At 34.1% G+C, this 16428-nt stretch overlaps 1 long non-coding RNA gene across 1 annotated transcript; it reads right to left on the bottom strand.

The window, feature by feature from the left end:
* Window positions 1-9707: 9707 nt before the first annotated feature.
* Window positions 9708-12510, bottom strand: LOC121405786. Its single transcript, XR_005968696.1, has 3 exons — window positions 12418-12510; window positions 10205-10272; window positions 9708-9734 (listed from the first exon to the last, which is right to left on the bottom strand). It is a non-coding gene; the product is annotated as an uncharacterized LOC121405786 (long non-coding RNA).
* Window positions 12511-16428: the final 3918 nt, after the last annotated feature.

The following is a 16428-nucleotide window of genomic DNA, read 5'->3' as shown; positions in this document are numbered from 1 at the left end:
AATAGTAATGGTGTAACTTGGGTTGCGATTTCATTGCTGACCTCTATTTCCTCCCCCCTTTGCTTGTCAGAAAAAAAGTAAAGAAAAAGTAGCGCATTTATAGTCCCCTCCACCGAGAATTCCTTGGTTCACCGCCGATCTCTGACAAATAGATTACCAGCAAAATCGAAATTGTCTTTCTGGTCACACTAATTTTTTTCCATTTTAAATTGTCCAACGTATACTTTTCCATGGATTACTAATCATTTGTTGATCATTAAATCCTTTGCACATAAATGTCAAGAAAATAACCACACACGTTCTAAACTAGTGAAATAAACTGAGAATTGAGTAAGTTCACAATAAATAAAACGGATTGCAGGGACTTATTGTATATTCTTGGATAATGAAAGAAAGGCAGAATGTCTTGTTTATAATACAAATTTAATTACTAGAATCATTTGATACATAATATTCATTTTTTATACAAATACATGGCAAAGTCTCCGTTGGATTTTGAATTAAGGAAATAATTTAGAGGTTTTTGTTGAATATTTCTTGACGACGTAAAATCTAGACATCATTTGAAATGGGCCGAATATGCCGGGCACCAATCCTAATAGAGGTTCTATTTTTAGTATGGGTTGGGCTTGGAGGGCCGGGTTTGGACATCTTTCTGCGATGACGAGATCATACTAAGGGAAAAAAATTCAGAGAGGACGGGGGGGGGGGGGGGCACGGAACGGGAGATGAAGAAGAGAGGGAGAGCATAACCCACTCGTCTGCGCAGTGTTGTAGTACATTATTTTTTCGATTAAAAGCGCCTTGTATAAAATTGAACCCTACCCCCCCCCTGCGTAAGCTACTGATTGAATAGAAGGGAAAAAAGTAAAGGGAAAATAGAGGAGAGAGAGAGAATATAAAAAGAGGTTGACTAGAGGTAAGGGGATTAGAGAGAGTAGAGGGGATGGCATTCAGCGAAACTGATTCTTCTTTCGGGCTGCGCCAAACAAACATGACAATAACAATATTTTTCAATTGAATTAAACTAAATTCTTTTATACTTAACACGTAAAATATTCAAATGTTTACATAATATCAATGATAACAATTATAAACGTTACTATCAACACTAACAATGATAATAACAAATAATAATAAAAAAAAAATCGGATGAAAAAAATATTAATAATATTGATAATAATAACAACAATGATTAAGATTATGAATATAATAATGATAAGACAAAGAAAAAGATAAAATAAAAAAAGCAGACGAAACAGAAAAAAAGATGAAGGGAGAAGATAATGGTGATCATGGGGGATGGGGTGGGCTAACTTAAATAATTGGATGATAAATGATAAATAATCTTCATAATAATTGTCGTATACCACCTTGCAAATTTGTGGATTGGTAAGAACTGCTCCCTATCGAGAAGATTATGATTTCTTGTTCAGAAAGTATTACTTGTATGCATATAAAGATATTTTGAAGATTCATGTTTTGGCGGACATACTTTTAAAAAGAAATATCATATTCTTCATTTTTTTCATTTTGCAAGAAGAGAAAAACAGAGAGAGAGAACAAAATAAAGCAAAATAGGATGACGGGAGTAAAAGAATAATGAGAATAGGTAAGAGAAGATAAGACGACGAAGAAAAAAAACGAAAAAGAAGAAGCACAAGCAAAATCATAACAAGAATAAATAGAAGGGAAATAGAAAGAGAAAACTTAGGAGATGGAGGAGGTGTAGGATTACACAATTATCAGTGAAGAAGGAGGAGAAAAGGAAAAGGGAGCATTATAAAAAGAAAAAGGGGAAAAAAGAGGATTTCTTTTGCAAGAGGAAACAAAGCAAGACTATATCAAGGGAGAAGGGGGGGGGGTCTATAAATAGGAAGTATAAGAACAAAAAGATGAGACAGAGATCGAACAAAAGAAGAAAGGAAATGAGGATGATAAGATAAGAAGAATATCGAAAAAAGAAGAATATGAGAAGAAAAGAAATGAGAATATTAATATTATGATAAAAGTAATATCGAAAAAGAAGAAGTCGAAGAAGAACTTCAAAACCCGTATCACAAACAATACATTCTCAAAGAAGTCACTCTGTGAGGACGTAATTATAGCACTCGAGCGACAGGTGAGCTCTGAACTCCGTGCAGCCAAAACAGGAAATGAACTACGCATGCGCGAAAACTATCGATCGATCAATTCACTCATCGTGGATCGCACACACGCTTTTGTAATCAACGATCCAGCTCGCACGCACGGAACAATGGAGCTGTTCGAACTTGACATGGCCGGCTGATTAATCTCGTTTGGGGTGTTAGAACCTATTCTACTATGCCGTCGCGAACGGGTTAAACATCATCACCTAATCTAAAATATCACAGCATTATATTTGATTTTGACACACACACACAAAAAAAAAAAAATCATCATCATGATCACTCTTATGAATGGGAATAACATCTGGAATAATACAAAGCACAATCAATTCAATTTGAGAACAGACAACAATTTAATATATTATTTTGTCACATTCTCCACACATGAATAACCACACGTTACATGGTTATTTAACTATGATTACATATATTATGACTGTTAAAATTATTTTTTCTGCAAGTCAAGTGATATGCATGTAAAAATTATTTTTTTTTAATTCATATACATCATACTATCATGGAATACCATCAACCCTATACAGGCCTCGGAGCCCCCGCCCCTCAATGATTTACGCAATATTTTCGCAGTGGGAACTTTTTTTAACGTGCTCGCTGACTTTTACTTTCAAGTATTGCGCAACTTATGAGACCAGTTTTGCGTCACCCGGGTACGCGGTCCCGAAATTACATAACATTATGTCAGACCAAAAATTGCTCAAAAGCGTGATTTCGTGTACAAAATCAATGCAAATTATGTTTTCAACCAAAAATCATAAATGTATGATTATTTTTAGTTTTGCTGGTTTAAATGTATTTATTTTATGCTGCTTATGATCAGAAGAATCCCCAACAAATTTCCTTGAAAAAACAATGATATCAAATATGCATTACCTAAAATTGGGAGTTGGGAGAAATTAATTGCCAAACACAGATTTACAAACTTTTTGAGAGGTTTATATTGTATCAACAGTACTGCAGATTATATTGAATACTCATAGATAAAGAAATAACAGAGTTCTTGATTTGTTGATGTGGTTGGGAGAATTCATTTGAATATTGATATCATAAAAACTGTATATAGACATATCTATTCATAAATTAGGAATTATGTTGCAATGGATGACATTGTACTATAAAGACCAAGAAAAACAAATATAGTATACAGTACCTGACTCATTATCAATATATGTTTACATCAATACAGCTTTTCTTAAACTACATGGTCACTCAAAAGCGCTGCTTTTTACACCTTGTTTAGAATCGCTCTGTATTCTCGGCAATTCAAGGTGTACATGTCTTGTGATCATTTTTTACCTTTTTAATTTTCTTTTTCAAAAGAAATATAAAACAGATGTTACTTCGAGTAGAATACTGAAGCGTACTGTTAAAGAGGAAAGATAAGCTGTATTTATGTATACACACATTGTGACTTTGAATATTCCTAGAAATTATGTAAACGTTTCGATTATTATTTTTTTTTTACTTGTAATTTGCAGGTTTACAGGCTTATATGAAATATCACTCCTATAGTCAATGATACACGATTGACATGTTGTTGACATTTTATATTCTTTTCAGAAAAAAACTGAATAAATTTCTCTTATTATCAAATGCAGTAAAAAAAATATGGTATTGCTTTTCCATAAATGCTTGTTTCTTCACTCTTGCTTCCAAAAATATACTAAAACATATCTAAAATATTAAAACTTTTTGTATATTTTCTCAAATGAAAGGGATCTCACTTTGTATCATTGTTTATAACCATCCAACTTCAATCCTGTCGAGTTCACACGATTTTTATTTTCATTGCAATTAAAATCACCTCCTCAAACAGTTCAATGCAATGAATATAGTGGAATGCCTAAGCAAATAATCATCGCTTTACAATTCAAACAGTTCAATGTCTTGCAGAGAACTGATTTTTTTCTTTCATTGCGAGTCAAATCACCTTCCCAAACAGTTCAATGCAATGAATATATATAGCGGAATGCCTATGCAAATGGCATCGCTTATTCGATTCAAACAGTTTAAAGTCTTGCACTGAACTGATTTTGTATACAATGTCATTATCATTTATTTGGTTCTGTCTGTATTCTGTCTTCCGTACACTCTTGTCTAACTTGCAAGTAATTTAAATTACATGTAAATGAGTGTTAATAGAACAGGTTGCATTGCAAGCAAATATCTACATTATTCCAAGTGTACTATTATATTTTAACAACACCTTGCCCCTTTTCGGATTTAATTGTGGCATCTCAATTGGTCTTTTTGCCTTGTTTGATTGTTTGAAACAAAAAATTCCAGCATAAATGAGGATCCCATGTAATCACGTTTCCGACACATTACATTGTCTACTGTGTTTACCATGCACTATAAATGCATTCTTTTGTATCTATCATCATTCCAGAGCAAACATTTAGAGTGTTTCAATTGTGGTCTGACATAAATACCTTTTTGTAGTTATATTGCATTCATTGATCAATTAGAATTGAATAGAATTGAATCGGTCATACAGTATACGTATATAGGTGTGTCGGAATCCCATGTAAATGAGGATCTTTTTGCTCTTTCAACGACTTTTTTTTAAATCACTATTTGTATAACAATTGAGACGTTGATATGTATACATTTGATCTCGTACTTTTTTTTAATCACAGCAATGCCTGTATTGCCCTGATATACATTCTCAATCATTCATGGCTTGCTGACACAGAAGTAAATGCTTTTCTATGTGCATTCCAATCCCATTCACAGTTCGATGGCAATTTCCAATTTTTTTTCTTTCTATCTCGGAAAGGCAAGAAACTTTCTATTCAAATTGAAGACGTCTGTTTATTCATTAACAATCACATTTTGCTCTTGACTATTGTGTTTGTTGGAGCTAATGACTCTATAGATAAACTATCCCCCATTCACTGTATGCAGAAGATATAGACCTGCTGTAATTGAAGAATAGAATAATGTAAAGCACATTAATCATTTAAGGCACTATGATGTAATGAAATCGCCATACCGTCTGGAAAGAAAAAATCTTTATTACCAGCTATTGATTGTATTAAAAGTTTTAAAAAGTCATTTCAATTTCATATTATCTTTAAAACTTATTTTTACCAAATATTGGACCATTATATAAAGATATATCAATATTTTCAAAGATCCACCATATAACTTGTTTTAATGACAATGATGTAAGCACCAGCCCGAGTCTGTCAGATCGTCACACATAAGTGAACATGTATAACACTTTCTTCAATGCTTCTGGCATACACCCTTACTTGCACTCACATGCACCACGCACCTCGGTTACTTCTTCAACGATTGCAAACAGAATCTTATCTATTCTCTTTCAATAGAGCAGATGTATTAAACGGGAAACCTTTTCACCCCAGTGCAAATATTATACAGCCAGTGAATTTAATAAGGCTTTTCATAAATTAGCTCAAAGTGATATTCCCGACTACTTTAGTTTAATGCATTTAAATATAAGAAGCTTACAAAAAAATTTTGATACTTTCTGCGAATTTTTATCCACATTAAACACATTTTCTATTATTGGTCTCACGGAGACATGGTTGCATCCATTGTCTCCTCCAATTTATAACATTGATAATTACAACTTCCTCCATATAGATCGAAAAGTTGGTAAGGGAGGAGGTGTCGCTCTCTATGTACATAAAGATCTTAATTACAAAGTAAGACATGATATTGAACTTCAAAATATGGAATCCTTATTCATTGAAATTTCTAACGCTAAAAATAAGAATAAAATAATCGGTGTAATCTATAGACCCCCAACCAATAATGCTGATATATTTTTAAATGAATTGGAATCTAGTCTTGAATCAGTTTCTCGAGAAAACAAAAAAATCTTTATCATGGGCGACTTTAACATTGATTTGTCATTCCCCTATACTACAATAGGTCAACATTTTACTAATTTATTATCATCATTTGGATTACAACATCTCGTTAATAAACCAACTAGAATTTCTAACATATCAAATACAATACTTGATAATATTTTTTCTAATGCACTTGATAAAAGTGATAATGGAATAATATACTATGATATTTCAGACCATCTGCCTATTTTTGCAATGTATCCAAATGACAAACGCCCTCACCAACCTAGGGACAAAGATAACATAACCAGACGGAATGAAACCCAACGTAATATAGAATCCATTAAGGTAGATTTGGCTGAAGAAGATTGGCATGATATTTACCTAGAACAAAATGCAAATGACTCTTATGTAATATTCTTAAATAAACTTCTTTATTATTATGATAAAAACGTGCCATTACTAAGAGTTAAATCGAGAAAAAAGAAGAACAAACAACCGTGGGTCACACAAGGTATAATTAAATCCATATTCACTCGGAATAGACTTTATAAAATATCCATTAAATCGCCTACAATTCAAAACATAAATAAATACAAAAAATTCCGCAACAAATTAACTTCAGTTATTCGCCTTGCTCGCAAATCTTACTTTTCTGATAAAATTGAAAATAACAAAGATAATAAAAAATCATTATGGAATTCTGTAAATGAGATATTAGGTAAGAAAAAAGAAAACTATGATAACATCAATTTCGTAGAAAATGGTCAACACTTGCGAAACCCAAGTGATGTTGCTAATGCCTTTAATAACTTCTTCAATAATATCGGTCCAAATTTAGCTTCAAAAATAGTATCTAATGATAATGACTTTTCTGAATACTTAAACGACTTTCCGGAACATTCTTTATTTTTTAATCCGACTAATACTCATGAGATCTTAGAAATTGTTAGGTCTTTGAAACCAACTAAATCTTCAGGGCATGATGGAATAAGTGTCTGTTTATTAAAACAAATAATTCACTTTATAGCTTCACCGCTCATGCATATTTTTAACCTCTCTCTGTATCATGGCATTGTTCCCGATCCACTTAAGATTGCAAAAATAATACCAATATATAAGAAAGATGACCCATGTCTCACTTCCAACTACCGACCAATATCTTTATTACCGAGTATCTCTAAAATTCTTGAAAAAGTAGTTTACAAGCGATTGTATTCCTTTTTAAACAATAACAATATATTATTTCCAAATCAATATGGTTTTAGAGAGAATCACTCAACCAATTATGCAATTTTACAATTATTCGACAAAATATCTGATTCTCTCTCTAAAAAAGAACACAATGTTGGGGTTTTTATGGACTTATCAAAAGCATTCGATACAATGGATCACCGCATTTTACTTTGTAAATTAAAGAGATATGGAATCAGGGGGGTTGTTTTCACTTGGTTCAAAGATTACTTAAGTAATCGACGCCATTATGTTTCTTTCAAATAAAAAACATCCAATATTTGTACTATGAAATGTGGAGTACCACAAGGATCGATTTTAGGTCCCTTGCTATTTTTGATTTATATGAATGATATTGTAAATGCATCTCGAGAATTAACATATGTTTTATTTGCAGACGATACAAATGTCTTCTATTCCCACAAAGACTTAAGTATACTCGTCCCGACACTTAATTTAGAATTAAAGAAATTATCAAAATGGTTTAAAGCTAATAAACTCTCCCTAAATATAAGCAAAACAAATTTTATGTATTTTAAACACATTCAAACTAAACATATGTTCCTTAATATATACATAGATGACATCCCTATCATTGAAAAACAAGAAACCAAATTTTTAGGTGTATGGATTGACTCAAATTTAACCTGGAACAGTCACATTCACAATATTTGCATGATGGCATCCAGAGGAATAGGAATTTTGTTTAGATTAAAATATTATCTCTCCAAAAAATCATTATTTATGCTTTATAATTCGTTCGTTTTATCCCACTTATCTTACTGCAACTTAGTATGGGGGTATGGTAGTAAGGTAAAAATAGAAACGATTTTCCGTCTCCAAAAGAAAGCACTCCGCATATGTACTCATTCACATTTCATTGCACATACTGATCCAATATTTCACAACTTAAAAACATTGAAAATTGAAGATATTAACATTTATCAAACGGCCATATTTATGTTTAAATTTTCATCCAATACTATCCCGATTCCATTTCGCAATTTTTTTGTTTACAACAAAGACATTCACAATTATCCAACACGGCATTCACCAGATCTTCACTTAACCAACCCAAGAATATTACTCGCTCATAAAACGATACGCCACCGTGGCCCAGACATTTGGAATGCATTGCCACATGCTATAAAACAATGTACATCTCTCTATTCGTTTAAAGCTTCGTTGAAAAAATTTCTTATTTCTAAGTATACCTAATTTGATTCACCTGCACTCACCCACATGCACACACTTGCACTTCTTTTTACCATTTTTTTTCTACCAATATATATATGTGTGTATATATGTATATATATATATATATATATATATATATATATATATATATATATATATATATATATATATATATTTAAATCTTATATTTCGTGACGATCAATTTATCAAATATAATTTATGATGGTTTTCATGTAGCCCCTCTCCTGGCTGCTATTGCTTCAACCACCTCTGTGCTTATAATAGCTGGCCCCTGTATTTTACCGAACTATATCACATGCTAAGGTATGATTTAATTATCAGTCTTGTTTGTATTATTTATATTGTATCTTTTAAATTGTCACATTTAATTTGTATTCATTGAATTATGTGAACATGATTATTATCATTGATTTCTGAATAAAATGCAGAAACTCCTGCAAAAAAAAAATATTCATTAAAACTAGGGCAATACATTTTAAATGTCCAGCTCAGACGTAAGATAGGGGTAAAACAATAGTATATTTATGTTATTAATGTACTTATATTCTTCACTCTGTATGATGATTAAGTATTTATTGAATATTGATATATGACTTCGGCATTATCAATTGAAAAATACACGAAGAGCATGACAGTAAGAAAGTGAGTATTTATTTTTGAATTAAACCTAGTTAGAAGGAACTGGTCTTTGTATGAATAATTTTCACACTTCTCTAACTTAAAGAAATACAATGGAATTGTAAGATTTTTACACAATTATCGAAAGACTCACTTAAATTCTTAGTCTGTAGCGTCTAATATCTAGATAAATAAATTTGTAAGGAAAATGCTAAAGAGCATATTTAAAGGAAAAATAAAAACTTTACAGAACATTACAAAGAGAGGGTGATAAATAAAACATCTAAATTTCAATGCTTAAAAAAAAGTCGATGACCACTACTTTCATTTGGAATGATGATAGGAGTACAAGTCACATTATCGACCCTTTCCCAAAAGTTCAGACTGGCATAACAGAGTATACATTTATATTAAATGTATACTCTGTTACAACTGCACATTGACGGAATACCTGTTCTTCCGGTTAAGGAAGTACAGGGCTTGTTCCCCACCAGGACTCCTAATGTAGACATGAGTCCCATCGATGACACCTATGACAACAGGTAGAGGTTCACTACATTCTGTATTCCTCCTCAGATCACCCTCACACATGTTGATGAGATGGAGTGCAGTCTCTTTTGAGAAGCGATACCGCATTCGAAAGGCTCCGTCAGGGTCTGGGCCTGTTGGCTATCTGTGTATACATGGAAAAAAAATTAGAGTAGACAAACATGAAAAATAAATTTGATAATTCAAGATTCCCTGAACAATAGGTAAGGTTTGCTAACCATTCAGCCCCCCCCCCCCCTAGTCTTCTTAGGTACAGTATGGAAATAGCCCAGTCTATTTAGGATTAAGTTTTTCTTTTCCTAATTTTGTTTTTACATTAATATGCATTGCATACATCAAGTCAAATGTTTCAAATAATCTGCTGCTTTAATTGCTGTACTCCTTTCATTTTGACTCCATCCATTTTTAAATCTTGAAAATTGTCACTGCTTGTGCAAGTAGGAACAAAAATTTGCCATGTTGGTTTCATCACTAGTGCTTCAACCAGTATCTCCTCCATATAGAAACAAGTCATAATTTTGTCAGTTATAAAAAAGGGAAATATTTTGCAATAAGCACTGCATCGGTTTATTGTTCAATTGAAACAAAGCTTACCTCTCTGAGGCTGTTGACACGATCAAGATGCATTAAATGAGCACGGTGATTTTCTGCCATTTTTTGTTCTGCATAGAAAATGAAATTGACATAGGGTTATTTTTCCTTTGCTAAAATAAAAATACGTTACTGCTCTCCAAAATTTATTTTCTTTGAAACGATTCATCATCTCAAATGAAATCTTCAAAATTGCTGAAAAGACTAGCCTGGAGGTTCCTGGAGAGTAAAAATCAGTCTAGGCATACATAGTCATAGCCGGCCCGTAGGCTTACTCATGACCATCATGACCATGGATAGTACCATGGATCTACTATGGTAGTGCTTACTGAACTTCTGTCAGTCAGTCAGGGAAACTCCCGGTTTTCCGAGATCGTTTGAAAAGTCCCCTTTTCGAGATAGGTGTGTTCACCGAAGCGTGAATCACCGCTGAAAACCTTCGCCCTGTGTACTCTTTCTCGGCTGTTTTCAGACCCTTATGTATGTGTGCGAAACACTCGGTAAGAGCGGTGAAAATGTGTACGCGTGTATACAACCGTGCATTGTTATCTTTAAAACATGTGCCTCTCTCTCCCCCTCTCTCTTTTCTCTCTCTTATTTATTGTCAAGCATTCAATTTGATTTTCGTTCATCACTTACCCTTAATCCGGACGTTAAATGTGCCGTAATTAGATCATATTTTTGGATCAACCGTCATGTTTATCCGTATAATATCCAACTTTCATGTTAATTCCACCTGAGCATTCATCTTCAGCTTTAATATGATCTGCTGCACAATCCATAATCAATACATCATTATAATATTATTTCCACTACTAGTGCCGGCGGAAGTCATGGAAATTATTAAGTCGATATGCAATTTCAAAACATGCCGAATACAGGTCTGTCCTAAAACAATCATTGGCTGGTTGACGAAGCCAACGAATTGGAAAAAAGTATACTGTATTCACCTTCAAAACAAACATACTGCAAAGTATTGGGGCTAGCGGTCACCAAATCAAGTGCATTATAAAAGTCTGCCTGTCAGCTCGATCCATGTCCAAACTTCCCTCAAACGTCCAGCCCAGATGAGTTAAAAGCAATATCATGATGTCATTATGATCATGACCATTCTCCATTCGACATGATCCATGCTAGCAGTGAACAGGTGTGAAATCAATGGTTTAGATTATGAACATTATCGAGAACTGCATGTCCATTTTCCATAGCACTAAACCGCCGGAGAGCTGGTTAGAGGTTACTACCATAGGAACGAATATATTTTCCAAGTCTTTCTTATCATATATTACGTAATGCCGTACCCAAAATAACTTTCAGCATGATCATGGAAGGTCCATGGTAGTACCATAGCTCTATGCACACTTTGTACACGCAGTGCACACACACACACCACACGTTCGGCTACAACATGCAGCGGAGTATCGCAGCACAAAGGCTGAACGCAGAGACTAACCTCCTCTTACGAGAACTTTTGCTTGAATTTTTTCAGCATAAATGTGTCTTCTTTCTTCAATAGCGTCTAAGCACCACGGTGGCGAATTCTATTTTTTAGAATATAGATGACAAATTTAGTTTTCTTTAACATATTTGAAAATAAAATTCAGCCACCGTGGTGCTTTTTATATGATTTTTTTAGTGAGGGTATGTAAAAAACCCCATTCACTTTGTACAGGAAAGCTATTCGGTGAGATCCTAACAGATTACGTCATGCGACCACAAATCCCTGTTATTCGAGATTCTGTCGCTCTCGCAAAAGAGGGAGTTTCCTTGACTGTAAGTTCTGAATCTGATTATCATTCTGAGATGCACCGTAGAGTACGGTAACTCAACTGATTTTTACTCTCCAGGAGCCTTCAGGCGTGCAGGCTAGAGTAAGATAGACCATGTAGATATAAGAAAATCCAGGAACAGGGTCAGGGGGATTCAGAAATTTCGGAAGAATCGAGTGAAAAGGGGAACAAGTCAAAGGTCTAATCGTCTAACGTCAACGAGTACGTCTAGCCGTGTCACAGAGCTCGCGAAAGACCAACACAGAAATGCACTTATGGGGCTACACAAAACCATTTCCGCGAGAATTTTTTTTCACTAACTCGACTCTCATGACCGTACCTAATATACATGCATTTATGACATAAATTCGGACATTACTTCACAAATCAATACATAAAAAGTGACAAAAAATATTGCTCATCAAACAAATATGTCAAATTACTCACAATTTTCTCGGAGCTCGGTCCAGCATGTATTTTTTCCACCACTTTCACGTCCAGTCTTCCACCTGAAATTTTGCTGCAAAATTATCGTCCAGCGGTTCGTTTGTCTGCACAAAGATGTACCCAAATGCTGCGCTGTGATTGGCCAATTACGCCTAGAATCCACGGATTCTGTGAAGTCCACTGTTTCAGACCACCCCAAACAGTTGACTCGAAATCATAACGTAATGGACTTGGTAGAATCCGTGGATTTGGTCGAGTCCACCTTTGTGAATCACAAAAGCGAATCCGTGGACTGTGGACTCAACAAAATCCGTGGATTAATCCGTGGATTTTGCAGAATCCACCTTTGTGAATTCGGGCCAAAGATATTATAAGAAAAATATCAGTGCTTTATTAAGTGCCACCCATATCAACCTCATAATTTTCCTGCAAAGTGTTTAAAATATATAGCTGAAATTCACTCCTTTTTCAGATCGGAATATCAAAAAGTTTAAGTTCGCGCTCGCTTTGATTTTCGTGATAGCAGATGTATATAAAATGCCCATAGTCTGGGACTAAATAATTATAAAACATGCGCGCACATGTTCATTCAGATACTCAACTTGTTTTCTTAATTTAAATCATTATCCAGCTTCAGATCACAATATCAACAGTTTTGTGATCGCTTTATTAATGCACGAAGACCCCCTATAAGTCATCCTTTTTATGATTTGCGAAAATGAATAGAGTGTCACGTTTTAGGTCTAAATCTCGACGTTTTTTTGCTCGAGCTTCGGGCTCGTATCAGTTGTTTGCTTACATAGTTATCATGTTCACAATTACACAAATTTATTAATTTTTTTTATTTTTCATGCAGATATTTCGATTTTTTAAGCTCGCTCTTCGCACTCGCATTATCAGATTGTTGTAACGTCTTAATGGCTACGTGCAAGCAGTCCCTAATATTTACTTGTTCGATCAGTTCAAAACGCATATGTTTATGCGCTCGCATTATTAATGCAATAAAGTACAGGAGTACTTAAAATACATTGAGTACAGGATGTTTAGTATTAAGCCAATCGGGTGTTGACAAAAGGGGGAAATGCATTTGGTCATATAATACAGGGTTTTTTTCCTTACAACCATATATTACTTCATTTACAAGTTATCATAACACTGGGTATGCCTTTGTTATATTCGCCGGCCCATGGCCTTCTGGCGAGTCGAAAATAGCTGATTTGATCATCCTTGTACAAGCTACATGTAGGTGGTTTGTATAGTAATAAATAATACTGCTGTTTTGTCTCGCCGTAAAGCAACCGATCGGCGAATGTGACAGAGGCATTAATAATTTTTATTGTTGTGTTAGCGAGAAGGATTCTGGGTCGAATCTAGCTTACTTTATGTGATCTCAAAATGGCAGCAATGAACAATGTATGAAATAGGGAAAGTAATTCATGTGACATCAGAATGTTGGTGGATGTAAATCCTTGTTTACATAAAGATGAAATGTTGTTGCATTACTCTAGCCATCATTTACCGGTATACAAAAGATGTTTTGTGTATAGTATTACTCATATGTAATAAATGTGTCAATATGTTTTAAATGTCTTTGCAATTTTTTTAATTTAACCGCTTTTTCAATAGTGAAGATGCCATGGTTGTGCTGGACCACAAGTATGCTCTAATAAACCAGTGCAGCATTACTACAGGAATACCTGTAGTACTGTCCTGTGATACTGTACATAGTATCACAGGACCGCCACAGTACTACATGAAAACCTGTAGTATTGGCCTGTGATACTGGCCTGTCGTATTCCTGAAGTACTGTCCTGTGATACTATGGACAGTATCACAGGACAGTACTACAGGAATACGACAGGTCAGTATCACAGGACAGTACTGAGAGTATCACAGGACAGTACTACAGGAATACGACAGGCCAGTATCACAGGACAGTACTACAGGTATTCCTGTAGTACTGTCCTGTGATACTCTCAGTACTGTCCTGTGATACTGGCCTGTCGTATTCCTGTAGTACTGTCCTGTGATACTGTCCATAGTATCACAGGACAGTACTTCAGGAATACGACAGGCCAGTATCACAGGCCAATACTACAGGTTTTCATGTAGTACTGTGGCGGTCCTGTGATACTATGTACAGTATCACAGGACAGTACTACAGGTATTCCTGTAGTAATGCTGCACTGGTTTATTAGAGCATACTTGTGGTCCAGCACAACCATGGCATCTTCACTATTGAAAAAGCGGTTAAATTCACAAATTTGCAAAGACATTTAAAACATATTGACACATTTATTACATATGAGTTATACTATACACAAAACATCTTTTGATATACCGGTAAATGATGGCTAGAGTAATGCAACAACATTTCATCTTTATGTAAACAAGGATTTACATCCACCAACATTCTGATGTCACATGAATTACTTTCCCTATTTCATACATTGTTCATTGCTGCCATTTTGAGATCACATAAAGTAAGCTAGATTCGACCCAGAATCCTTCTCGCTAACACAACAATAAGAATTATTAATGCCTCTGTCACATTCGCTGATCGGTTGCCTTACGGCGAGACAAAACAGCAGTATTATGTATTACTATACAAACCACCTACATGTAGCTTGTACAAGGATGATCAAATCAGCTATTTTCGACTCGCCAGAAGGCCATGGGCCGGCGAATATAACAAAGGCATACCCAGTGTTATGATAACTTGTAAAAGAAGTAATATATGGTTGTAAGGAAAAAAAAACCTGTATTATATGACCAAATGCATTTTCCCCCTTTTGTCAACACCCGATTGGCTTAATACTAAAAGCAAAACATCCTGTACTTAACCAGATTATGAAATAATGGATAACAACTTGTGCACGTACAGATAATGCATGGTTCTAATATGGTAAGGGATGACATTATGATGTGGTGATCACCAGTATAAATTTAAAGTACATAAAGAGGTAATCACAATCACTTCATTTTGCACAGAAGTCCATAAATAATGAAAGACATTTTTAAATAAATTTCACATTGTTTACCATAGGTTAGAGAAAAATATGAATATACGATTAAAAATATATTGAAATGAATCTCTTGACTTTGAAGAGGCATACCATTGTTTTGCAGTCTTCTTGTCTCAGAATTGCTCTGATTACAGATCAAAGAGCGTGATTTATGCAAGTTTACGTCATGTATGAATGTAAGCCTAAGCCCATCACAAACACAGAATTGTAACATGTAATTTGATATGCTACATTTCATGATTATTTACACCATCTACCAAGTCAAAGAACAACATGACCTGAATCAGAATTACTGCGCAACCATTTAACTTCATGACGTTCAATACTTGATGTCGCTACATGAAATAATGAAGGTCATGTAGCATTTTGCATTCATACTGATTTGAGTCATGTAGTAATTTCAATTAAACAATTACATGTAGCATAGAAATGACGTAATTATGACCATAAAAATTGGAACATATCATTATTTAGGTCATGCAGCAATTCAAATTACCACCTGAAGTAAATAATATGCAGAAAAAAGGAATTACTACATGACATAAAGTCACATGATTCTGTTTTTGATGGGCTCATACTTCCATATGTTAAGCAAATAACAGACTATTTCATTATCTACTGATTATCCACAAAACATAAAATAAACCAATATGAGAGAGAGCATCATATCCAAAATAATCTCTAGTTCACCCACTATGTAAGTATAAAAATAAAAAAGTTAAATTTTCTGTACTTTCACACACCTAAAAGTATTATATGTCACTTGACCCTGATAAAGTTATTTTTTTCATAATACTAATTTGGCAGACAATAGAAATGGCAAGTAGTGAGTTCTAGCTGCATGGTTTGCATAGTTAATGTTAAATGAATTTCAATAAATAATGTCACCTTTCTGTACACTATGGCCATCTGCTGTTCATAAACTGTCATTAATTAGGCCATGCAGTAATTCAAATTACCACCTCTAGTAAACAATTGTGGTATG

The sequence above is a fragment of the Lytechinus variegatus genome, chromosome 1 (genome assembly GCF_018143015.1).
Source record: "Lytechinus variegatus isolate NC3 chromosome 1, Lvar_3.0, whole genome shotgun sequence".
Classification (NCBI taxonomy): domain Eukaryota; kingdom Metazoa; phylum Echinodermata; class Echinoidea; order Temnopleuroida; family Toxopneustidae; genus Lytechinus; species Lytechinus variegatus.
This window is presented reverse-complemented; position numbering and strand designations above follow the sequence as displayed.